At 43.0% G+C, this 22,624-nt stretch overlaps 1 long non-coding RNA gene across 1 annotated transcript in view; it reads right to left on the bottom strand.

Annotated features, from left to right (window-relative positions):
- Positions 1–14,532, bottom strand: part of LOC118091501 (uncharacterized) — a 54,964-nt gene extending 40,432 nt beyond the window's left edge. The window contains exon 1 of the long non-coding RNA XR_004693387.3: positions 14,323–14,532. This is a non-coding gene — a long non-coding RNA (uncharacterized LOC118091501). The remainder of the gene's footprint in view (positions 1–14,322) is intronic.
- Positions 14,533–22,624: the final 8,092 nt, after the last annotated feature.

Consider the following 22,624-nt stretch of genomic DNA (forward strand, 5'->3'; position numbering starts at 1 on the left):
TGGGTATTTAGCCGCTGGAGTAATGCAGATTGAGGGAGGGCATTATTTCTTTGAAAACGTTTTTGACCTGTCTGTCAGGGTTTGTTAACAGAGTTTCTTTAAATTGAAATGTTTATGTGTGCATGTGAACATAATGCATTCATGCCATAGGTTTGCATTTACACAGAATGTTTCCTAAGCTACGGGAAGCCATCCTCCACATGGCACTAATGAGAATCAGAAAATAGCTTTCCTCTTTTCCAAGGACAGTGCCCATTTTATTTTCCGTGTGCCAGTTTTGTTCTGGTTTCTTTGCGAGATTGTTTACATTTCTAATTAAAGAGTTAAATTTTGTATTTCAGCTGGGTGAACAACGTTTGTTAAAAGTGGAGCTGACCACGTGCCTGCCTTTTTCTTTTCTTTTTTTGCTATGAGAAATTTGAAAATAATGAAGTACACCTGACAGATGTTAGTTATGTTGCTTTTAATGTGCTGTCGGAAGAGGCTCAGACTCTGTGGGGAATGAAGGCCGCAAAAATAACATGATAGCAAGAGCTCATCTGTAGCCATTAGTAAAATTTCAATCTCCCTTCCGTTTCCTCTTTATGGCAAGTGCTACTTTGCTCTTGGTTTTAGGACGTTAATTATAAAAAGATTTGAAAAGAGGAAGACAATATTTACATGGATATATCTTGGCATGTAAATCCCCAGAGCAGCTGTAACTTAAATTAAACAGAATGATTAAACAGTTTCTCCATTAGTGAGGAAAAACAATTGCCAAAATAAGCATGGTGTGGCAATACACACACAGCCGGCAACTGCCTCCCAGCCACAATTAATGGTAATTAATGCCTCTGCCAACATGGGGGACGCTTTGCATTTTATCTCAAGTGCGGCTGCTCACAGGTCCTTTTGATATTGGAAAAGAAGACCTTTTGCCTCAGTAGTTAGTAGTTCAGAATAAATCAAATTAAAGAGGCCATTATGTTAGCCTTTCCCATTGCAGCATTTATTCCATGGGCAACATGCAGGTGACCACACACACAAAACAGCCATGCCATAATGCATCTGAATTAGAAACTATGAAAAATTCATGACATATATAATTGCAGTGAAAGCTATATAAAAAAAAAACTAAGGAAAAAACAAACCCACCATCAATATGCCCCTTTCCTTTCCCACTAATGGAGAATGAAATATAAGCAACATGGCAGTGTCAGCACCTGTGGAATTTATTCATGATGATTTAATGTAATTTATGCATTAACAAAATCACAGCTCACAACAGGCTCATGTGAGGAATGAAAAGGAATTCTAGTGTCACACGACTGAATCTGCAGCCACAACGTTGTTGCCAATCATATTCACACAGCCTTGTTTGCAAAGCCTCCATCTGCTTCCATTTAACAGATTCCTGAAGCAGAGGTGTATATGACTGGTGCAGAGAGTCCTAAAAAAAGAAAGAAGAGTATTGGGGGGGAGAGAACTATGCAGCTTTTAATTTAGAGCTCCCTGCACTCCTGACCCATATGCTGTGACATTCCTTTTCTCACAAACTCGCCACAGTAGCTTTTTACTTCTCTGAACAGGGAATTAAACCAAAGGAGGGGGTGTAATAAAACACACTTTGGATCGTTCCATCAGCACAAGCTTGCCAGGCAGAACTTCCCTCTGCTCGTCCCTCCACATGCTGTTCTGAGGGTTCTCCCAACTCCCCTCCTCCAATTTGGGGAGCCCGGAGTTGGGGGAAGACCCATTGTGCAAGTCAATGTCCTTGTGCAAGGCTTCCCCTGACAGGACTGGTTAGGTGAATCACACCCAGGGTGCTGTGGTCTAAGACGGGGTAACCAACCTAAGGCCCATGGGCTGGAAGCGCCCACAGAGGTCGTTTGACCAGCCCATGAGCTGCCCCCAAACCGAGCTGCCCACTCACGTGCTGTGCTAAACTGGTGTGGCGTGGCACGGGGGATTCGCTTCTGTGGCGCCAAAAATTGTGTCTGCGCAGGCGCAGACACCGAAAATCGCAGGCACACACACGCACACACACTCGTGATCTGGCCCATGGAGGGATCTCCATGGGACTGATCCAGCCCAGGCAAGATAAACCTTGCTGACCCCTGATCTAATTGGCTTTCAAAAGGGATGACTTCAATTGTCTTAATCCAGCTATGGATGAATGACTCCCATCATTAAAAACGGTGACTTTGCCAGGGTGTGGCAGATATCAAGCATCAACACTTTTTCTGAATCAGTTATGAGTCTCTGAGTGACATCCAATCTTAATCATACTAAGGGTAGCCCCATTAAATCTATAGTCTTAAGGAAATTGGTTTCTTTGGTTCTACTTTGAATATGACTTTGAATATTGCCCAATGTCACGAGCCTGCTATAATAGTGAAATGCTAGGCGTATCTTTGACATGAGTGCTCCTAAGGGTGAGGGGGAAATTGGTTTGGTTCATTTCTGTATGAACCTTCTATCTTATTTGCACTTCCTGAAAACATATATCCTGAACTGCAGCTATCCTTTGAAATTCACCCTTTTATATTCAGATCCACTCCTCAGTCAGTGTATAAATAGACAAAGTCTTCCTTAATTTTGGCAGGGCTTCTGTGCATTAAATTTTCACTGCCTGTCTTCTAATTTCTGCCTCTCAAAAAGTACATCAAGCATTTGGGGATGTTGGTAACATTCAGGCAAAAGCCCATTATTCATCAGTTATCTGTGCTGAGCTGTCCTTAATGTCTATTAGTCTTTAAATATTCTGAGACTTTCCTTATCTACCCACTTCCTGCCCTGTTATTTACTTAGCCTTCGTGGATCTGTCTCCAAATCCTACTTTCCCCCTTTCTTTTGGTTATTTGCTGTCTCATGTCCCATACCACTATTGCAAGTAGAACTATGGACATTTCACATGAAAAGTTGAATTAATTATTTTTATTGCAAAAAAGGGGTGTGGATTTTATAAGCTCAATTAGCCACTCTTTGGCTCACTGAAGAAGTGAAGAATATATTGCTGAGTTAGTTAATACGAACTTATTAAAATACAAGCTTAACACTCAATTAAACTCAAGAAACAACAGAACTGGATTGCTCTCAGTTTTATCTCAAAACCTACATATTCCTTTGAAATCTGGAGGATACATGCCAAATGATTTGTACATATTAATTGTTTACATTTTTATTCATTGTTTACAAAATAACGCATGGTGAGAGGGGGGTGATCAGGGCAATGCTCCGCTGCCCCGCTCTGTCCACCATGCATGTGGAGCTATTGCTTAGATGACACACACACACACACACACAGAGAGAGAGAGAGAGAGAAAGATTCCTATGCATGATCTGAGATCTTGCATTTTGCAAGGACAGGCGGAGTCCCCCAAACCCCAGGCAACCCTGAGTGGACTAATGAAAGTGAAAAATTGGCCACAACTTTATTAAGATCCAGATGTAGGGAGACCTTGGCTCAGGCATTGGGCATTTTTCCCTCACAGTCCCCAGCCAGGGATCTGGGAGACGTCAGGGTTATCCAGAATGTGTGGGGATTGGGCTGGCTCTGGAGAACATATGTTCAAGCAGAGAGCCCGCTCCCCGTTCACCGCCGCTGGAGGGGAGAGCAATGACAACCTTCTGGCGTATGGACAATGCCTCCCCTCAAGACCCCTTTAATGGGGAACCCTGGTATCGCCGCCGCAAAGGGGGCATGGGCACCGCTCCACGCCCCCCCCCCCAATTTAGGAAGATAGACTAGGATTGCGCCCAAGGCCTGAAACCACCAAAGTTGTGATGTATTGCTACGGAAAAGGTGAAACCTGCCAATGCATGAAAATTCCTTTCCTGCCCTTCAACAGCGGCCCTGACGTAGCAGTGCCTGTGTACCTGTGGAAAAGAGAGGTTAACCTGCAAAATAAGACTTAAATGAGGGTGTGGAGGGTGGGGGAAGCTCTGGAGCCGACTGGTGCTTCCCAGGTAAGATTTGTGTTTGCTGGATTTCTTTGTGTTTGCTGGATGATCCCTCCCCTTACCTGGCCAATCCCCTGGCAATGCCTCCCCAGGCGGGATTGGCCGATTGGCTGAGGTAGGCAGAGACCCCAGGTATCCAGTCTGGGGAGGATGCCAGTCTGAACTACCAGGGGACGCTCTGGGATCCAGGGGGCTGTGTGTGGCCACGTAAAAGTTACCCCCCCCCCCATTTGATGTGAGGAGTGGTCATTCTTGGGCACACTGAAGGCATGCATGTGGAAGCCTCCATTCATTTAGTGCAGACAGGAGATGTCTATGCATATGGTACCTTTGAACGTATGGAGATTATGAGTGGAACCAGTGGACACAATCCCTTTCCATATTTTGTGCAGAAAAGCATGATGCAGAGGTAGCAAAACACACACACAAACATATATGCAAGTAAACATGTTTACAAAGTGACATAGAGGGAGAAGAGAAAGACATTTCAATGCACAAAAATGAAATTTGTGGTATGTTTTTACTTCATTCATTCTCACACACACACCTTAAGCAATTTACAGGCAGGGGGTTGGACTGGATGGCCCTTGTGGTCTCTTCCAACTCTATGATTCTATGATTCTATACACAAAAGCTCTATATTTACTGAAACATTTTATCATGTGTGACACTTAGCAGCAACTTAGGGATGTTTGGGTTTCTTACCCACTCTCCCATCCACCAAATGTCTTGAAACCTTTTGCTTTTCTTGAAATTCCCTGTATATTTCACCCAACCAGAAACCTCTGAAATTGCCTTGCCATTTTGCTTTGGACAAAATGTGGTGGCAACTCTAAAATACATTGATTTCCTGAGATAGCAGCAAACCACCTCCCGTCCAAGCTTCCTATTCAATGAGTGGGTAAGGAAGAGAGCTAATGGCATATACCCAACAAACTACCATCCAGAGCTATCATCATTACAGCTAATCCTGTTAAGCTTTGGGGCAGCTGGATAAACGTGCAGATATTTGCTTATCCTCTCAATTTTCTATCCCCTGTAAAGTTAATACCTTTTCTTCCTTGTGGGAATGCCACTGTAGCATGTGCTATTGGAGAACATAAAGTCTAGCAGAACAACAATTTACTGGCATATCTCCTCAAGCAAGAAGAAATAAATAAGTTGGGGTTTTCCACCTTCTCTAAGCTTCTCTAAGAAGTGGGGGGGGGGGGAGCAGACATTTTCTTTTTTCTCTGTTGAAAGCTGTGAGGTTGATCCTCCACTCCAGCATCTCAGTTTTATCCTATTGCTGCACCATTGTTTTCAGTGGAACTGTAATTCCATTTATTTAAGTGATGATCGGTGAACAGAATAGTGTTATGAGTTTTTGGGATGCCTGAACCCCCTTCTGATTTCTAGATGCCAGACACTGGATTCAGCAAATATAATAATAATAATAATAATAATAATAATAATAATAATAATATATTTTTTATACCATGTCCATCTGGCTGAGTCTCCCCAGCCACTCTGGGCGGCTCCCAATTGAATATTAAAACAATACAGCATTAAATATTAAAAGCTTCCCTAAACAGTGCTGCCTTCAGATGTCTTTTAAAATTAGGATAGCTGCTTATTTCCTTGACATCTGATGGAAGGGTGTTCCACAGGGCGGGTGCCACTACCGAGAAGGCCCCCTGTCTGGTTCCCTGTAACCTCACTTCTCGAATAGTGGGAACCACCAGAAGGCCCTCAGTGCTGGATCTCAGTGTCTGGGCTGAATGGTGGGGGTGGAGACGCTCCTTCGGGTATACAGGACCAAGGCCGTTTAGGGCTTTAAAGGTCAACACCAACACTTTGAATTGTGCTCGGAAACATACTGGGAGCCAGTGTAGATCTCTCAGGACCGGTGTTATATGGTCTCAGCGGCCGCTCCCAGTCACCAGTCTAGCTGCCGCATTCTGGATTAGTTGCAGTTTCCGGGTCACCTTCAAAGGTAGCCCCATGTGGAGTGCATTGCAGTAGTCCAAGCAGGAGATAACCAGAGCATGCACCACTCTGGTGAGACAGTCTGCGGGCAGGTAGGGTCTCAGCCTGCATACCAGGTGGAGCTGATAGATAGCTGCCCTGGACACAGAGTTGACCTGTGCCTCCATTGACAGCTGTGAATCCAAAATGACTCACAGGCTGCACACCTGGTCCTTCAGAGACACAGTTACCCCATTCAGGACCAGGGAGTCCTCCACACCTGCCTGCCTCCTGTCCCCCACAAACAGTACTTCTGTCTTGTCAGGATTCAACCTCAATCCGTTAACCGCCACCCATCCTCCAACCGCCTCCAGGCACAGTGTTAAAATACAGGTCAAAGAGTTAAAATACAGGTCAAACCTCCTGTATGTTCAAACAAACTTCCTATGTTCAGGAAATCGCCTAGGAGATCAGCTGTGAACCAAAGAACAAAGGGACGGTAATGACCCATCAAGAAAGCCTTTAGGAAGGCAAAGTCTGGACTAGATGGCTCTTGGAGAGGGGCCCTCCTCCAGATCTGAATTGGTTAGCAGGACAAAGGCCAGCATTTGAAGGATTGCAGTTGGCTGGGAGAGAAAAAGTAGCAGTCTGTAAAACACAGCAAGCTGGTGTCTACTTGGATTCCAGGCTATAGCTATGGGAGAAGCAAGACTCTTTTGGTGTATTAATGCTGTGAACGCCTCCATCACAGGCTCAGGTTGTATATATGTGTAAATAAACCATATATCATAAAGACCCTACAGTCTCTGCTGTGCCTCATTTCCAAAGGAAACACAAACCCTGGGTAAGTGCCTGGACTCCTGGAATCTCACAGCACTCAGAGACTGGGGTGGTGCATAACAACAGCATAGGACTAAGCCAGAAAGCATGCTATAGACTTTTTAAACCAATGGTAGACAAGCCTCTTTGTGGTTTTTTTATAGTTCTGTGCTGCCCCATATCATGTAAATTCAGGCACGTGCATTGGCTCTCTCCAGACTAACCACAAAGAGGCTTGTCTACTAGGGTGAATGGGGCACTACCCCACCAGCTTCAGCCAGCCTCTGCCTGCCTTCTTACTTCTATACAGCTCAGGGGGTAGCACTGCCTGTCAGCTTTTTCATCCTTAACCTCAGAATTGGTGTGGCAGTAGGATGAGGATCAATTCCTTCTCAATTCAGCCCTTGCTGATGGAATGGCATTTTGCTCGGGCTTGGGAAGCACCTAGCCACCCTGCCATGGCAGTCGGCCAATGTTGGACACTGCTGTAATGCAAGCCAAGCCTCCAGAATGCAACTGGGCAACCAGGGTAGCAATTCTAAGCAGGCAGGGGCCTTACCCAAGCCTAGGGTATGCCTTGAACCAATGATCTCCTTAACCCACGCGATTTCTGCCTTCAGTTGTGACAAAATTTATAATTGCCTAGCATGATGAAACCTTTCACTGAGGGAAAGGCAACCCACCCAAGGGCAGACTGAGGTTGAGAGGAAACAATTCCCTTCTGGCCCTGTCAACCAGTGACCCAAATAGCCCAGTGAAGCTCTGGCACCAAGGACGCTTGCAGGGGGAAGTAGTCTCAAACCCTCTTGGCCACAATGATCCCAATCCTGTGGGAACTCCTGAGAGCACCATAGGCTGAGAACTCCCACTTCCCCACCAGCATCAGAGCACCTGCATAACTGTCCCATGCACAGGGCACACCTAGAGCGGGACTTGTAAAACTCAGCAAACTTGAATTATTTGCCTCTGGCTGCACCAGCTGTTGGCCTCGCCACCTTCTAGCCACCACTGTCTGTAACAAAGATTTGTTTTTCCTGGACCTGGACTGCAACTCATATATTGACTGCCTACAGCCATTCTGTATGGAATAGCATACACATATTGCATGATAAGCACCGGCACCTCTGTAGTTTCCACACTTTTTTTATTTAGGAGACGGACAAGGCAAAGTAGGGTAAGAAAGCATCTTGTTGGGGGGGGGGGTATTGAGTGGATAGTTTTTAAACAAACCACCTGCAGACTGAAAATATATTTGCAGTGCAATCAAATGCATGTGCACTTAGAAGTAAGTCCTAATGAGGACTTACTCCCAGTGTAGGATTGTATTTGATCCTCCCACTTCCACAAACTCACACTCCCCTTCCTCTCCCAGACAGCGGGTTTATTGTAGCTAGTGAGTTGCATTCAGCTTGATAGGCCACAAACTGCATGGACCTGTTTTATGGTAATGTTAACAGTTTTTTTAAAATGTGATAACTTGCTCTGAACCCTGAGGAATGGAGCAGATAGAAATTCAAGTAAATAATAACATAAGATAACTGGAGGCTAGAAATACGCAAAGCTCATGAGTCACAAATTGATCTGCATACCTCAGGGAATGGGTTTATAACTTCTTCACTTCATCCCATGGCTTGCAGGCAGGCTTTGTGGTGTTGGGTAAAAGCTGCTTACTTCTGACTTACGGGTCTTTCAAGGCCTCTGAATTCTGGCCTGCATTTGCAGAATTTTATTTGCATTTGCAGAAATTTTATTTTACAGCCTGAATGCAGAATGACTTAATGAGGCAGTCTCTATTTACACATGGTGGGATGCTCTCACTTTTTAGTCGTTTAGGAATAGGCAAGGATGCACCCTTGAATCCCTGTTCTGTTCTCTCTGACTTTCAGCAAAAGCAAAGCTGGCTTCACCACTTGAGTGTCATATGCTCCCAAGATGAAGTGTTTGTTTCTCCACTTGAAGTGGAGGTAGCATTCAAACGTTTATCGGAAGTCTCAGAAAGCTGATAAATTTAGAATGGCAATCAAACGATATCAAACTTTTGGTGCATGGGGAATAATTTAGCCCCACTTAGTGGAGCATTTCTTCTCCATTCATTTGCTTAGGTAAAAAGATTTGTGGGGTGATGGTTCAAAGAGGAAAATGCATAGATTTCCCAGCCTCTCTCTTTTTTCCAAGGCATTTTTTTTAACATACGTAGACATAATAACCTGGGACAGGATCCAGAGTCCTACTTAAGAATGCAAGGATTCATGCATATCAGATGACACTTTTAGATGAATGAGCCAGCAGCAAACCCACCTCCAATGAAAGGCTAGGAGTGGCAATGTGACACAGAAGCAACAACACCACTGAAAGAAGCAGTGCTTTTCTTCTAGGGAAAAAAAAAGGTGACGGTACTCACCATGAAGTTGTTACAGTGAGTGCTTCATTTTTAACCAGTGTGAGTACCCCCAGAAAAAGAAAAAAGAAACTACTGGAAAGAAGCAACACAAAGAGTTTCTATGGAAGAAGAAGAAGAGTAGAAGAGTTTAGATTTGATATCCCACTTTATCACTACCCGAAGGTGTCTCAAAGCGGCTAACAATCTCCTTTCCCCTCCTCCCCCACAACAAACACTCTGTGAGGTGAGTGGGGCTGAGAGACTTCAGAGAAGTGTGACTAGCCCAAGGTCACCCAGCAGCTGCATGTGGAGGAGCGGAGACGCAAACCCGGTTCGCCAGATTACGAGTCTACCGCTCTTAACGACTACACCACACTGGCTCTCTGAAAAGTCAGTGCCGGAGAACAAATTTAGCTGCAACAAACATAAAATGTTCAGTTTAAGTGCACCAGGTCCAGTGGATGAGGTAATGGAAGGTAATGAAATTACAACCAGTGGATCCAAATGCTGTTCTCAGCCAGGCATAACCCCACAAAGTAATAGGCATTTCCTCTTTTGCTAATCACTTACAGGCCCCTGTTCTTAATAAATCTGTCAGTGGAAGATCTGTTTTTCAGTCAAATAGAAGGTTCAACAGGAACAGCCCAGGTGGTGACAATCTTGATGGCGTTTATAAGTCACAATGCTCTCTAGGCTTTGTATACATAGTGTCCAGGGGCACTGTCTGCCATTGTAGAAAATAGAAAGAGAAGTAATACAAGGTTGATAGTCTTTTAATGAAATATTTGAAGAGGAGGGGATTTAAGGATTCTAATGGCATTTTTAAATAATGCAGAGATCTAGATACTGCTTCAAATCTACTTAGGCCCACAGTTAATCTAATTAGCACTTGGACTGATCAGGAAGGAAGCTGTAGATCAAAGGACATTTCTTAAAAAAAAATATAACATTTTTGTTCTAATTTGTGGGTTCATGTGAACCCCAAAGGCTTCCCCTATTGAGACATCCAAATATTTTAAATTAAAAAGAAGACCCAGAAAGCCATTAGGTTGCAATTCCTAGCTTGTTATTCAATTAAACGTGGCTTGGTTTGCAGAGAGAACTGAGGGGAGGCCTCTATCAACTGTTTATGCTGGGGATTTTATAATTATAAGAATACTAAGTATAATAATAATAACAGATTTATGAAGCTACAGGAAATAATGCCAGCTTTATTATTATGATTCAAAATTGATCTCTGGATTCAGCGTGGTGTGTTATGGTTTATGAAATACTTGAGTGCTATTGTTGTAAGTAATAAAGTGTGCCAGAAATTCATTTTGAATCATTTTTGCATGATTTATGTGATAGATTGGATGGAGCCGCACCCGGGTTTCCTGGCTTTGGGCGCTTTTTCTTTATTGAAGTTGAGAAGGCCTTATTGCAAAGAGAATTAAGGGTGGGGAAAAAGAAAATACAGTGGACTCCTCACTTCATAACATTTAAAATGCAGACGGTTTGTAAAAAGCCACTAATTGGGCAATGTTTGCAGTACTTTGGGATTGTTGCACAATTTTGCTCATATTTTACATAAGCCCCACTAATTAGATGGGTTGCCAGCTTGCAAATATTGGCCCCAACCCAGAGACTGGTGAGGACACACAGAAGATTTGCCAGCTGCTGCAATTGGAGTTTCCCAACCTTAAGATCTAGAGAAAAGGTCATGGGGTAAGCAGCCCCTAAGAATATTTCCACCCATGATGACACATAAGGTGCCTTTTAGTCTATCTTACGTCAGATTAATAGCGGTGTGGATTGATAGATCAGTAGTGCCTCAGTGGTGTGTTATTGAGCTCTTGACAGGTTCCCGCTACTCACCGAACAGCTGAGTTAATTTGGTTCTTCTTCTGAAGCAGCAAAGATGGCTGCAACCAGCAATGAATCACCTTGCAGGTGAGAGAAGAGTCACTACATGTGACAAAGGTTGATGGCTAAAGATTTAGGAGACCTAGAATATAAACCACCACCACCCAACCTTCTCACGGCCAGAGGGCAGGGCAGCAATAGTCAGGAACAGATCAGATTCAAGAAAGGGAGATAAGAAACCAATATGGGAAAGCTCATACTTTGCAAATGGCACATGGCGATATCAGATTCCATCTTCAAATGGGAAGCTTATTTATTCCTGATTTCAGGCAAAATATTGGAAGGGGAAAATCATGTGAAGAGATAGAGAAGATTTTATCTCACTCCCAGGAAGCTTGTCTCACTATTTGCTTTTGTGTAAGTTTCTCTGCCTGTCCTCCTGTCTTTTGTGTGTGTGTTGGCTTCTGTACACTTTGGCTGCAATCCCGTGCTCAGTTAGGCTGCTTAAATCCCACCGAAGTCAATAGGATTTAAGCAAACAAATTATGCGGAGGATAATGGATTACAGCCATTTCTCTTTGTGTTCCTCTCTTGTCTGTTTCCTTTCATAAAGTGAGAACATTACTTCTTTGTGATTAAAGTGAGAGAAGGGTGTGGGTGGGGCACCTATTGTAACCATGCCCTGGAATTCATATTAGGCCTGCACCTTAGCCACACCTGAGCCTTATATATATAATTGAGGTCACCATAGCTAGGGTTGCCATACTTCCAGAATTTACTGGACATATTGGGAATACTGCAGCTGGCAGGAGTGTTCAGGCGGAAATTGGCTAAATGTCCAGGAAAATCTGGACAACTTTTGCCAAAAAAAGAAGGTCAACATGTGATTGGCTTGGTCTTCATAGACATGCTTTTAAAGAAAGCTGTGGGTGGACTCCAAGTTCCTTGCTTTCGCCACCAAAACAGCTCAGAAAGAGGGTATGATTTTATGGGCAAAATCCAGCTTCACCTTCTCATAGTTGCCCAAGGTCTCCAGCTCTCACCTTGTCTAAAGGTGACTCTCCATTTCACCAGCCTACTTGGAGGCTAAGTAAGGTTAGCCACGTCTCACAAGCTTCTTAGCAATTGCTATAGCTATGATCATGATAGGCTATGAATAGGCTAACTGAGTAGGATATTAGAAGCTGGAGAAGGGGCATGACTCAGTGGTAGAGCTGCTGCTTTGCATGTTGAAGGACCTGGATCCAGTTTTCAGGTAGGGATGGGACAGAACTCTGCCTGAAATCCTGGGAAGCTGCTGCCAGTCAATGTAGACAATACTGCACTAGAGGGATGAATGGTCAGATTAAGTATGAGGTAGCATCCTAGGTTCCTATGATGACATGTTGCATGGAGGTGTTGGAAACATTTTTGTTGTTGCTGTTAAATAGCCTTTCTAGGACACAAAGCTCTCAGTCTCTCCAAAAGTTGATTCTTGCGTTAAGAGTATTTTCACAAGCAACTTGAGAATAACACTGATTGTCACCTGCAAATCATTATAATCACCAGTATACATCACAGCTGAGCTTCTATTGCTGTGGTTTTGAACATATCTCCAAGTTTTATGGAGAGATCTGACCCTCCTAACTTTGACTTTCAACTTAATTTTGAGAGGTTTCCTCTTATGAAGTCAAACATGAGCATTACATTTACTAAGCCAACAGTCCATTTATATATGTTGTATTTGATAAAAACTTTGGTCATTGTTCTGGATCAATTCAATGGCATTTATGTCTTGTACCAGGTCCTGGATGCCACATGGGTTTAAGTCCAGGGTAGCCTCCCTTCTTATTTGTTTTCTTTTATTATTCTAAAATATAGTAATTTATATATCTAGGAATGTTTTCTCTTTGTTGTGACTGAAACATGCATTCACCAAGCAGTGTTGGGGTAACTGAAACTACTTGCTACTTCAACACTTCCTTCCTGATTTCATTCTCTATCTCAATATCACCCTGAGCATTTTGGGCATGTGATCAATAATATGTCCCCAAAGTCAATTACGTCTGGGGTTTTGACTTGGTATGGCTTGTCTCTCTTCATTTCCCACCTACATTTATTTGTTTACATCATCACAACATTTTTAAGAAAGATACCTAAAGTATCTTTCACTTTCAAAAAGTGAAAATCTAGGCTTTTTTTTTGGCAAAGTTGTTCAGCTATTTTAAAGAAAATTTGCCAAAATCTACCCTTAATATCAGAAAAAGCCTGAGTAAACAAGTGATTTCTAAAAAAACAGGAGTTTAAAGCACCCTACCAATGGAGATTACCATTCATGAAATATTTGTCATGCAAGGAATTTACAGTAATGTAAAGAGTTCATTTCCACAGAGTTACATTGCAAATAACAACAATCCACGCTTTACCCTTTACCATAAGGTCCTAGAGTTGGTTATGTCTTAAAAAGATAATGCAATACAGTAAAACAAATAAAACAAGTCTACCCCCAAACACCATACAATACATCGGTTTCAACAAACCAGATGGTATATAGGAGGACACTAAGATACTTATTAGAGTTACTGGGATCTTGGCAATGCTTGTTCTTTCAGAGGAATAAACTCCCACCCATTTTATTGAGCTTGCTTGTGGTGAGTTATTAACTCTGTGTGAACCTATTGACACTTTCATTAAGGTGAGAAAAATGAATTCAAAATGGAGACAGTGAGAAACGAAGGTAGATTGTTCTACTCCATCAGGGCCTAGGCCAGCCTTATGTCTACATGCTTAGCTGTAAGACCCTGATGAGACCTAGGCATGTTCATTGCAGTGTGCACACATGAACTTTAAGCCTCAAAGCTGAAATGAAGTTCATGTTTCAAATGTTAAGTTTGTCTATCTTGTTCAAAGCTTACAGAAAACATGTGAAAGCGAGGTGAGCTCTGAACATAGTCACATGGTTCCACTGTCCCATTTTGTCTTCTGACTACTCAGACAAGTTTAACAGACCTGTTCCGTGACTGCTCTGATGCTCCTTATGTGTCTCATGGCAAGATACAGGGGAAGGAAACCAGAAACTGTGTCTGCCAAGCATAATCACAGAAACAATCAGAAATAGAAGCAAAATAAACGCAAGGGCTTTGCACCATGACAAAAAGTTTATACCTGCCTGTGGCATTGATGGGGAAATAATTGCAAATTATGGAGGCAGCAGCAAATTATCCTATCTCCACACACTGGTCTTTTGCTTCTAATATTCAGGAGACGTAAAAGATGGATAGCTATGGATTTTGAAACATGGGTGAAAAAAGTTTAATTTGTAAAGTCATTCTTCACTGCATTTATGATATGCTCATTAAGCACAGCCAGCCCAGGTGGGAGTAAAGTTTATCTAGAAGTTCTTTACTTACCAGGAGAAGATGCCAGGTTTAACATCTGTTCCATTCAATATTTTGGCAGCCATTTAGCACATGTATATAGGGAGCTGTCAGGACTGCAGAGCAGAAGCTGGCAGTGTGGCATGTTAGTTTTTCGCTTGCCTTTCTTCCCTGAAATTCTCCAATAAATAAATAAAATCTCACATGATCCACTGTCTATATTTAGAGCTTCCATCCATCAGAAAACTCCTCATGCTCCCCTAAGAATATAGTTAATGCTTAACTTATTCACATGCATGCAAACTAGCATTTGTCTAATACCGGGCATGAGCACAAATTAAATACGAGGTTGAATGGCCCAAAGAGAAGTGACAATAGGATTATTTGGTTATGGAAATGTGAGAGCCTTTTGGAAATAGAGCAGCAGGAAAGAAGAAGTGTGGATTTGAGGTGCTTGTGATGACCTTGAAAATGCTGTAGCAAAGGATCTATAGAAGTCTCAAGTTCAATTCCTGGCCTTCTCAGGTATGGCTGGGAAACCATGGAAAGTTGCTGCCAGACAATCTGGACAATACTGAGCTACATGGACTAATGGTTTGATTCAGCATAAAATAGTCTCCTGTGTCCTGCCAGAGCTCAAATTTCTGGTTTGCTAGATTAGCAGTCTGCTTTCAGAAGCCGTCTTCCAGGTTTCCATCAGTAAATATAACAACATAGCTTACCAAATCTTCTTCAGTAGTGAAGCAGAAACAAAAGTATATCCACTACTAACAGACCTTATCAATACAACAAATCTAGTGATGTGCAGAATTTCCTGCAGAAGTTCTATTTCAGTTCTATTTTCTGGGTTTCATGGAGATTTTTCTGTAGAAAATCTCTGAACCAGTTCCCATTTCAGCCAGTTGCATTTGCACTGAAATACTTCAAATTGCATTCAGCCACTACAGGCTCAGTTGTGTTTTCATGCACAAATGAAATGTGTCAAGACAAATGTGCATTCGGGCTACAAGAGCAGTTTGCCATTCTTATGATCATGAAAGCATATTTTTTTCTCTAGGCTTCACTTCACATACAGTCAATTATTATGAAATTATTTGCTGCAAAATGTTGCCCAGGAGATCGCAATAAGGTAGATGGCTAAGAAAATGGTATGTGCTTGATGCAAGTGTCATAACTGTGGAAACTTTCCCAGTGCAAAAAATGAAGCAAAGCATGATAGGTCTCAATGTGACCACTAGAAGCTGGCTGAGACATAACCTAGGGGGAAAAATGTGGCAAACTAGAGAGAGGGTCATAGCCATGGCTGTTGTCTGTTTGGAATCCATGGCTTCAGCTATGGGAGAAGCAAGATCCTCTCGAGGTGTCAATGCTGGGAACCTGCACCATTGTAGCTTCAAGTTATATATGTACTAGTATCATGTAGCCCGTTAAATTAATGGGTGCTAGAATTAATAAGCGGGGTCCCCCCCCCGGTGACTCACCCACCACCACCATTGAAATGTTTAAAAGTCTCTGGTGATCCTTGAATCTTCCCGCCAGCCTTGCCATCCTCTCCTGGGGCGCCTTTGGAGAACCACTGAATCACAGCCTATTCACACCGCATATTTGGCCTGTTTCGGTGGCGGCGACGTGTGGGGGGGGCTGATTGGCCCCTCTCACAGGTGCCGCTTCGTCGGGGCGCTCTGCTGAGCCCAGCTGGCCAGCGGGCGCCCAGGAGAAGGCTGCAATTCGGCCTCTTTCTGCGGTGGCGCGTGGGGGGGGCGGCTGGCCCCTCCCATGGCCGCCACTTTGTCGGGGTGCTCCGCTGAGCCCAGCAAGGCAGCAGACGCCCAGGAGAAGGCCGCAATTCGGCCTCTTTCTACAGCGGCGGCAAAGGAAGCAGCCTCCTCCTCTCGCAGTGAGGCGCTTGTCCGGCCGGGAGCGACGGTTGGCAGAGGGGAGGGGGAGAGCGCATGCGCGAGTGTGCATTCCAAGTCTCTGCGTCCAATCCCTGTGTCCATGGGGCACAGTAGCGCAAACCCAGGGACACAGGGAATACTGGATGCAGAGACACTTGCACTTTATTATTATTATATAGGATATATATTATATAGGATATTATATTGGATATGCTGGATTATGGAGAAAGCTAGAGAGTTCCAGAAAAACGTCTACTTCTGCTTCATTGACTATGCAAAAGCCTTTGACTGTGTCAACCACAGCAAACTATGGCAAGTTCTTAAAGAAATAGGTGTGCCTGATCACCTCATCTGTCTCCTGAGAAATCTCTATGTGGGACAAGAAGCTACAGTTAGAACTGGATATGGAACAACTGATTGGTTCAAAATTGGGAAAGGAGTACGACAAGGTTGTATATTGTCTCCCTGCTTATTTAACTTATATGCAGAATTCATCATGCGAAAGGCTGGACTAGATGAATCCCAAGCCGGAATTAAGATTGCCGGAAGAAATATCAACAACCTCAGATATGCAGATGACACAATCTTGATGGCAGAAAGCGAGGAGGAATTAAAGAACCTTTTAATGAGGGTGAAAGAGGAGAGCGCAAAATATGGTCTGAAGCTCAACATCAAAAAAACCAAGATCATGGCCACTGGTCCCATCACCTCCTGGCAAATAGAAGGGGAAGAAATGGAGGCAGTGAGAGATTTTACTTTCTTGGGCTCCTTGATCACTGCAGATGGTGACAGCAGTCACGAAATTAAAAGACGCCTGCTTCTTGGGAGAAAAGCAATGACAAACCTAGACAGCATCTTAAAAAGCAGAGACATCACTTTGCCGACAAAGGTCCGTATAGTTAAAGCTATGGTTTTCCCAGTAGTGATGTATGGAAGTGAGAGCTGGACCATAAAGAAGGCTGATCGCCGAAGAATTGATGCTTTTGAATTATGGTGCTGGAGGAGACTCTTGAGAGTCCCATGGACTGCAAGAAGATCAAACCTATCCATTCTTAAGGAAATCAGCCCTGAGTGCTCCCTGGAAGGACAGATCGTGAAGCTGAGGCTCCAATACTTTGGCCACCTCATGAGAAGAGAAGAATCCTTGGAAAAGACCCTGATGTTCGTTAAGATTGAGGGCACTAGGAGAAGGGGACGACAGAGGACAAGATGGTTGGACAGTGTTCTCGAAGCTACGAACATGAGTTTGACCAAACTGCGGGAGGCAGTGCAAGACAGGAGTGCCTGGCGTGCTATGATCCATGGGGTCACGAAGAGTCGGACACGACTAAACGACTAAACAACAACAACAACAACATATTGGATATATATGTAAATAAACCATATACCATGAATACACCGCAGTCTTTACTCTGCCTCATTTCCCAATGGAAACAGTGCCAAGGGTAAACCTACCTGGAACTCCAGGAATCTCACACCACTTGGTGTGACATGCAACAGTAGGATAAGGTATTTAAGAGCTACCTGTATTTTGTATTGCTTCTAAGTCAGAAGTGTATCAGTTTGTCAACTTTTTTAATAGGCACTACCTTGAATGGAAATGTTCTCAATTTGTGCTTTCAATTTTGTTCTCTGGTATTCTTCATTGGCACTTTAAAAATAGTTCCGTGCATGACGACACATTGTATATGTCCCTCACGCTCTTCTTTTTCCTGATATTTGTGGGGAAATTCAGCTCAGCAACACAAACTGTAGCAAACTTGAGTCTATGCTATATGTAGAATCAAGAAATGAAAAAAAATCTGCTCTGGCATAAAATACAGGGTCCTTCGGATCTTCTTATTGCTTGTTTGATGCAGTTGGTAGAAATTTTCAGTTCAATCAGCCACTGAACCTTCAAAGGCAAGGATGATGGGGGAGGAGTGCGCAAGACCTTGGTACATCAAAAACAAGCTTTTAAATAATAAGGAAGTGTCAAGCCAGGGGTTTGTCCAGAATATTGAACATAGCTGAAAAGAATTTGTCCAATCTAAGATGTTCCAAAATGATTTTTTACACGCAACACAAAACTGGTTTCTAATACACAGAAGGCATTTTTCATTGTCACTTAAAAATCTGTTGTTGCTCTTATGAATCCAGCTGTTACAGTATAACTTCTGGAGCTCTAGGAAGAGCTTTGTGAGAAAACTTAGAATAATAAGAAGGCCTAAAAGTGACGAACATTTTAAATCTTGGGCATTGTGGAGTTTTCTTTATATGGAAATACTACTAAGTGAAACCAATATCCAATTAATATTTATTTATGATTACTTTATCAATAATATTTATATACTATGTATATATCCCCAACCCATTTACATAAAACATAATACAGTGGTACCTCGGTATATGAACACAATTGGTTCCGGAAGTCTGTTCATAAACTGAAGCGAACTTTCCCATTGAAAGTAATGGAAAGTGGATTAATCTGTTCCAGATGGTCTGCGGAGTACTTAAACTGAAGCGTTCATAAACTGAAATGAACTTTCCCATTGAAAGTAATGGAAAATGGATTAATCCATTCCAGACGGGTCCGCGGAGTACTCAACCTGAAGCGTACTTAAACCGAAGCATGGGTGTAATTGGTTCTGGAAGTCTGTTCATAAACTGAAGTGAACTTTCCAATTGAAAGTAATGGAAAATGAATTAATCCGTTCCAGATGGGTCCGCGGCGTTTGTATACCGAAAATTTGTAAACCGAGGTATTCATAAACCGAGGTTCCACTGTAAGACTATTAAACAAAGAAATGGAGACCATCTTGGCTTGAGTCATTGAAATCCTGCTCCCTGCCTTGTGGGCATTTCCCCATGTGACCTGGGAGGGTGGGGCCCTGATTTATTTTTCTATTCCTAGACTGCTGACTAATAAATGTGTAATTTTACTGAACTACAGTACTCTGGGTTCCAAACCAAGAGTCGAAGAGTACAGAATCACAAACAAAGGGACTTGGGAGTTTTGGAAGTCACTTGGTGAACATGGTACAGATCTAGTATAATATTCAAGAAAGTCTAAGTTAGGAATCTTCAGGCTGTTAAAGATTGTGAAGGCTGAATGTTTATGAGGGAGTTCAGATGGCCCCGTCTTGCTGAATGTTTATGTGGGAGAAAGAGATGGGAGAAATATTAGGTTCCGAAGGCACTGGAGCTTCTAGGTAAATAGATTTTCAGTATTGAAAAGACAGTGGAAAGCCTTGGGGAAAGGCCCTTTTTATTAAGAAACGAATAATCTCATTTTCATTGTATTGCTGGCAGTTCCACTACCCTTCTGTCCATGTCTGCTCACCAGTTCTACTCCTCACCTCATCTTATGCATTCCTGACAGGATTATGTAGACACCACCAGTCATAATTTCAGACTTTTATTGAGGCAAGTAAAATAATTATGGAGGGTCAGTTCCTGCCACAGGTATAATGTGGCCTGATTTGAACTAGTCAATGCACAGAGGAAGTCAGAGGTGAACATCATGGAAATATGGAAACACATACCACCACAGGCAGACCATTCATTTCTAACATTCCACCCCACCCCCACCCCTGTATGCTACGAGAGAAAAGGAGCTAAATAATACTGTCCCAAGGCGAAAAGAAAAGAAAAATCTACAGAAACTCTGCAACTGGAGTAGTACTGAGTATTTGCCTGGAAAAATCTATAATCCTATGAATAACTGAATCTGCCGAGACAAAAGAAAGAGTGGGTTCTGGTAAAAGAATCCAGGATGCTTTAGAGGCCTTTGGCAGTAAAAAGTCTAGAAATATTAATATATGCTAATACATTCAGGAGCAGGGCCTGACAATATTTTCATCCTCTGAAGATAGCTCTGAAATGTGTTTGGGTTGGCACAAAACTGAAGGCCTGTGAGAGTTTGCCTCCATCAAAAAGTTGGATTTTAGAAACCCAAATGATGACATTACCACCAGAGCTATGAATCTAAAATGTAGTTTTCCTCAAGGTGTGGTGGGTATATTTTGGGTGGGTATATTACCCTGCAGATCACTTAGGGAAGCTTACAAAGTCACTGTAAGACTACGTATCAAGTACAACGCAACAGAAGCAGGCATAACAGTTCAAAACAAACTTAAGATAAAGACATTTCATCAGCATCATTACCTGGCCATCAATACAAAAGCCTACAGGACTATTTTTTTGGGGGGAGGGGGGAAATCCACCCTATTATTTGACAGTGAAAAATGGTTAAAGAAGGAGTCATCCGAACTTGATGGGGCAAGGTATTCCACAGTTTGGGTGTAGCTATGGAGAATGCTCCAAGACTTACCTAGCCTTGGTCCCTGGTAACTTCTGATGCCTATGCAACACAGATGCTTATTTCAGCCAGTTGGTACGTGATACTTCTGTGGTAGATCAGCTACCCGCATTACTGCTGTGCAAAAATCGGTCCTCTAGTTTCTTGAAAGTTTTCTTCTCCTAGGATAAGAGCTTTCGTTTTCTGCCTTATTCTCAGGACACATAAGAAGGTCTTTAGAGTATCAGTGGGTGCAGGATTTTGAGCTTACCTTATCATTGTGATGTGACTGAGGGTGACATGTCTGTTTTTCTTTCCAGTAAATATTTTGCCACCACACTGCAACCAAGTGGGCTGCCCACAGATGCAGTCATACCTCGTGTTGCGTTAGGTTCATGTTGTGTCTTTTTGGCTTGCGAACGCGGCAAACCCGGAAGTGTATACATCCAGGTTTTGCTGCATGCGTGTGTGCAGAAGTACTCTATTACGCTCCATGCTTGCGCAGAAGTGCCACTCTAGTTGCAGACTTTTTGGGGTGCGAACGGCACCCCAGAACGTATTGTGTCTGCAACTAGAGGTACCACTGTACTGATATGAAAAGGGCCCATGTGAAGAGTTACCTCATCATCTGGCCTTTAATTGAAGCGTGGGCACCTGGAACACTCTAGAACATAGGTGCCAAGTTCCGGATTGAAAGATCCGGGATCAGCAGCTCCCCGGCACCAGAAGTCGCTTCTACGCACTTCCGGACATGCATAGAAGCGACTTCTGGCGCTGCAGACATTTTGGAAATGGGCACAGCGGCATCGGAAGTCGCTTCTACGCATGTCTGGAAGTGCGTAGAAGCGACTTCTGGCGCTGCAGTACTGGGCAGCTATGCTCTAGAATGCAAACCACCAGTGGAAAGATTTGTAAAATAAGTGAAAAGACACTCACTCCTCAACCACCTCAACAGTATGGTAAGTGCCACAAAAAAACTGCATGCCACTTATGTGGATTTTCCCATTTCCCCCTCTCCCCTTTAATATTTTTTTTCTCATTAATTGGCAAATGTTTAAAGAAGAGAAGCGAGAATTTTTTGGCACAGTATTAAACCATTTGAGTGTATCAGCATGGACTATTGGCCTCTTTTGGTGTTTAGTCTCTTAAAGAAGAGAGTTTCATTATTCACTTCCTCATCAATAACAGTGTCGTTCAAAACTCCAGGACAGAAGCATCTGCTTAACTTCACCACCAACACCAAAGGGAATGAAAAACAATGACCGTTCAGAGAAATAAGATTGCATTATTCTCGGGGAGGAAAGTACATACACAAGAATAATGAATACAGAGCTAGTGTTCTCAGGCTAGACAAATGTGAATTGCACTCATTTCTGAAAGGAATGACTCCAAAAGCAACGCAGTGAGCTCTGGAGCCTCGCAAAGGTTTCCTTTTTCCCATGTGAACCACAATCTCTGCTGTGTGGCCCAGAAATTAATTACTTTCTAAAAGGAAAGCAGACATTAAACACACATGTGCACGCACGCACACATGCGCGCACACACACACACACACACACACTTGACCCATGAGAAAAACTCCAAAATCAGTATTAGGGGAAATATCTTTATTAGGCCAGCTGAAAGGTCACAACTGTAATGTATGCTTTATCAGTTAAATATCTGGTATATGTTCCCTCTAAGTCAGACATCCCCAAACTTTGGCCCTCCAGATATTTTGGGCTACAATTCCCATCTTCCCCAAACACTGGTCCTGTTAGCTAGGGATCATGGGAGTTGTAGGCCAAAACATCTGGAGGGCTGCAGTTTGGGGATGCCTGCTCTAAGTGAAGCAGCTATGACTCAGGAGGCAAGCTCTTGGAGAGGTGATTCAAAGGTGTGGCCTGGAGGAAGTTTGTTTAACTCAGCTTGTTGTGAGTTCCTGCATGGACATCTAAGGCAACACAACAACCTAGTGTGCAACCTTTCAAATTCTTCAAAGCTAGATGTTATATAAAACTGGGCAGAGCAGAGTGGCTGATGGTGAAGTCATTGGGTCTGCATCTGGTCAGTCTTAAGGGGAAATGTGGGAGGAGGTAGACACCTAACAGGGCCTTGACTGAGTTTCTCCTCAGTTCCATTAACTGTTGTTACATTTTTGGGTGGTGATATCTACTAG

This window comes from Zootoca vivipara, chromosome 1, assembly GCF_965207765.1.
Source record: "Zootoca vivipara chromosome 1, rZooViv2.hap1.1, whole genome shotgun sequence".
NCBI classification, from domain to species: Eukaryota; Metazoa; Chordata; class Lepidosauria; order Squamata; family Lacertidae; genus Zootoca; species Zootoca vivipara.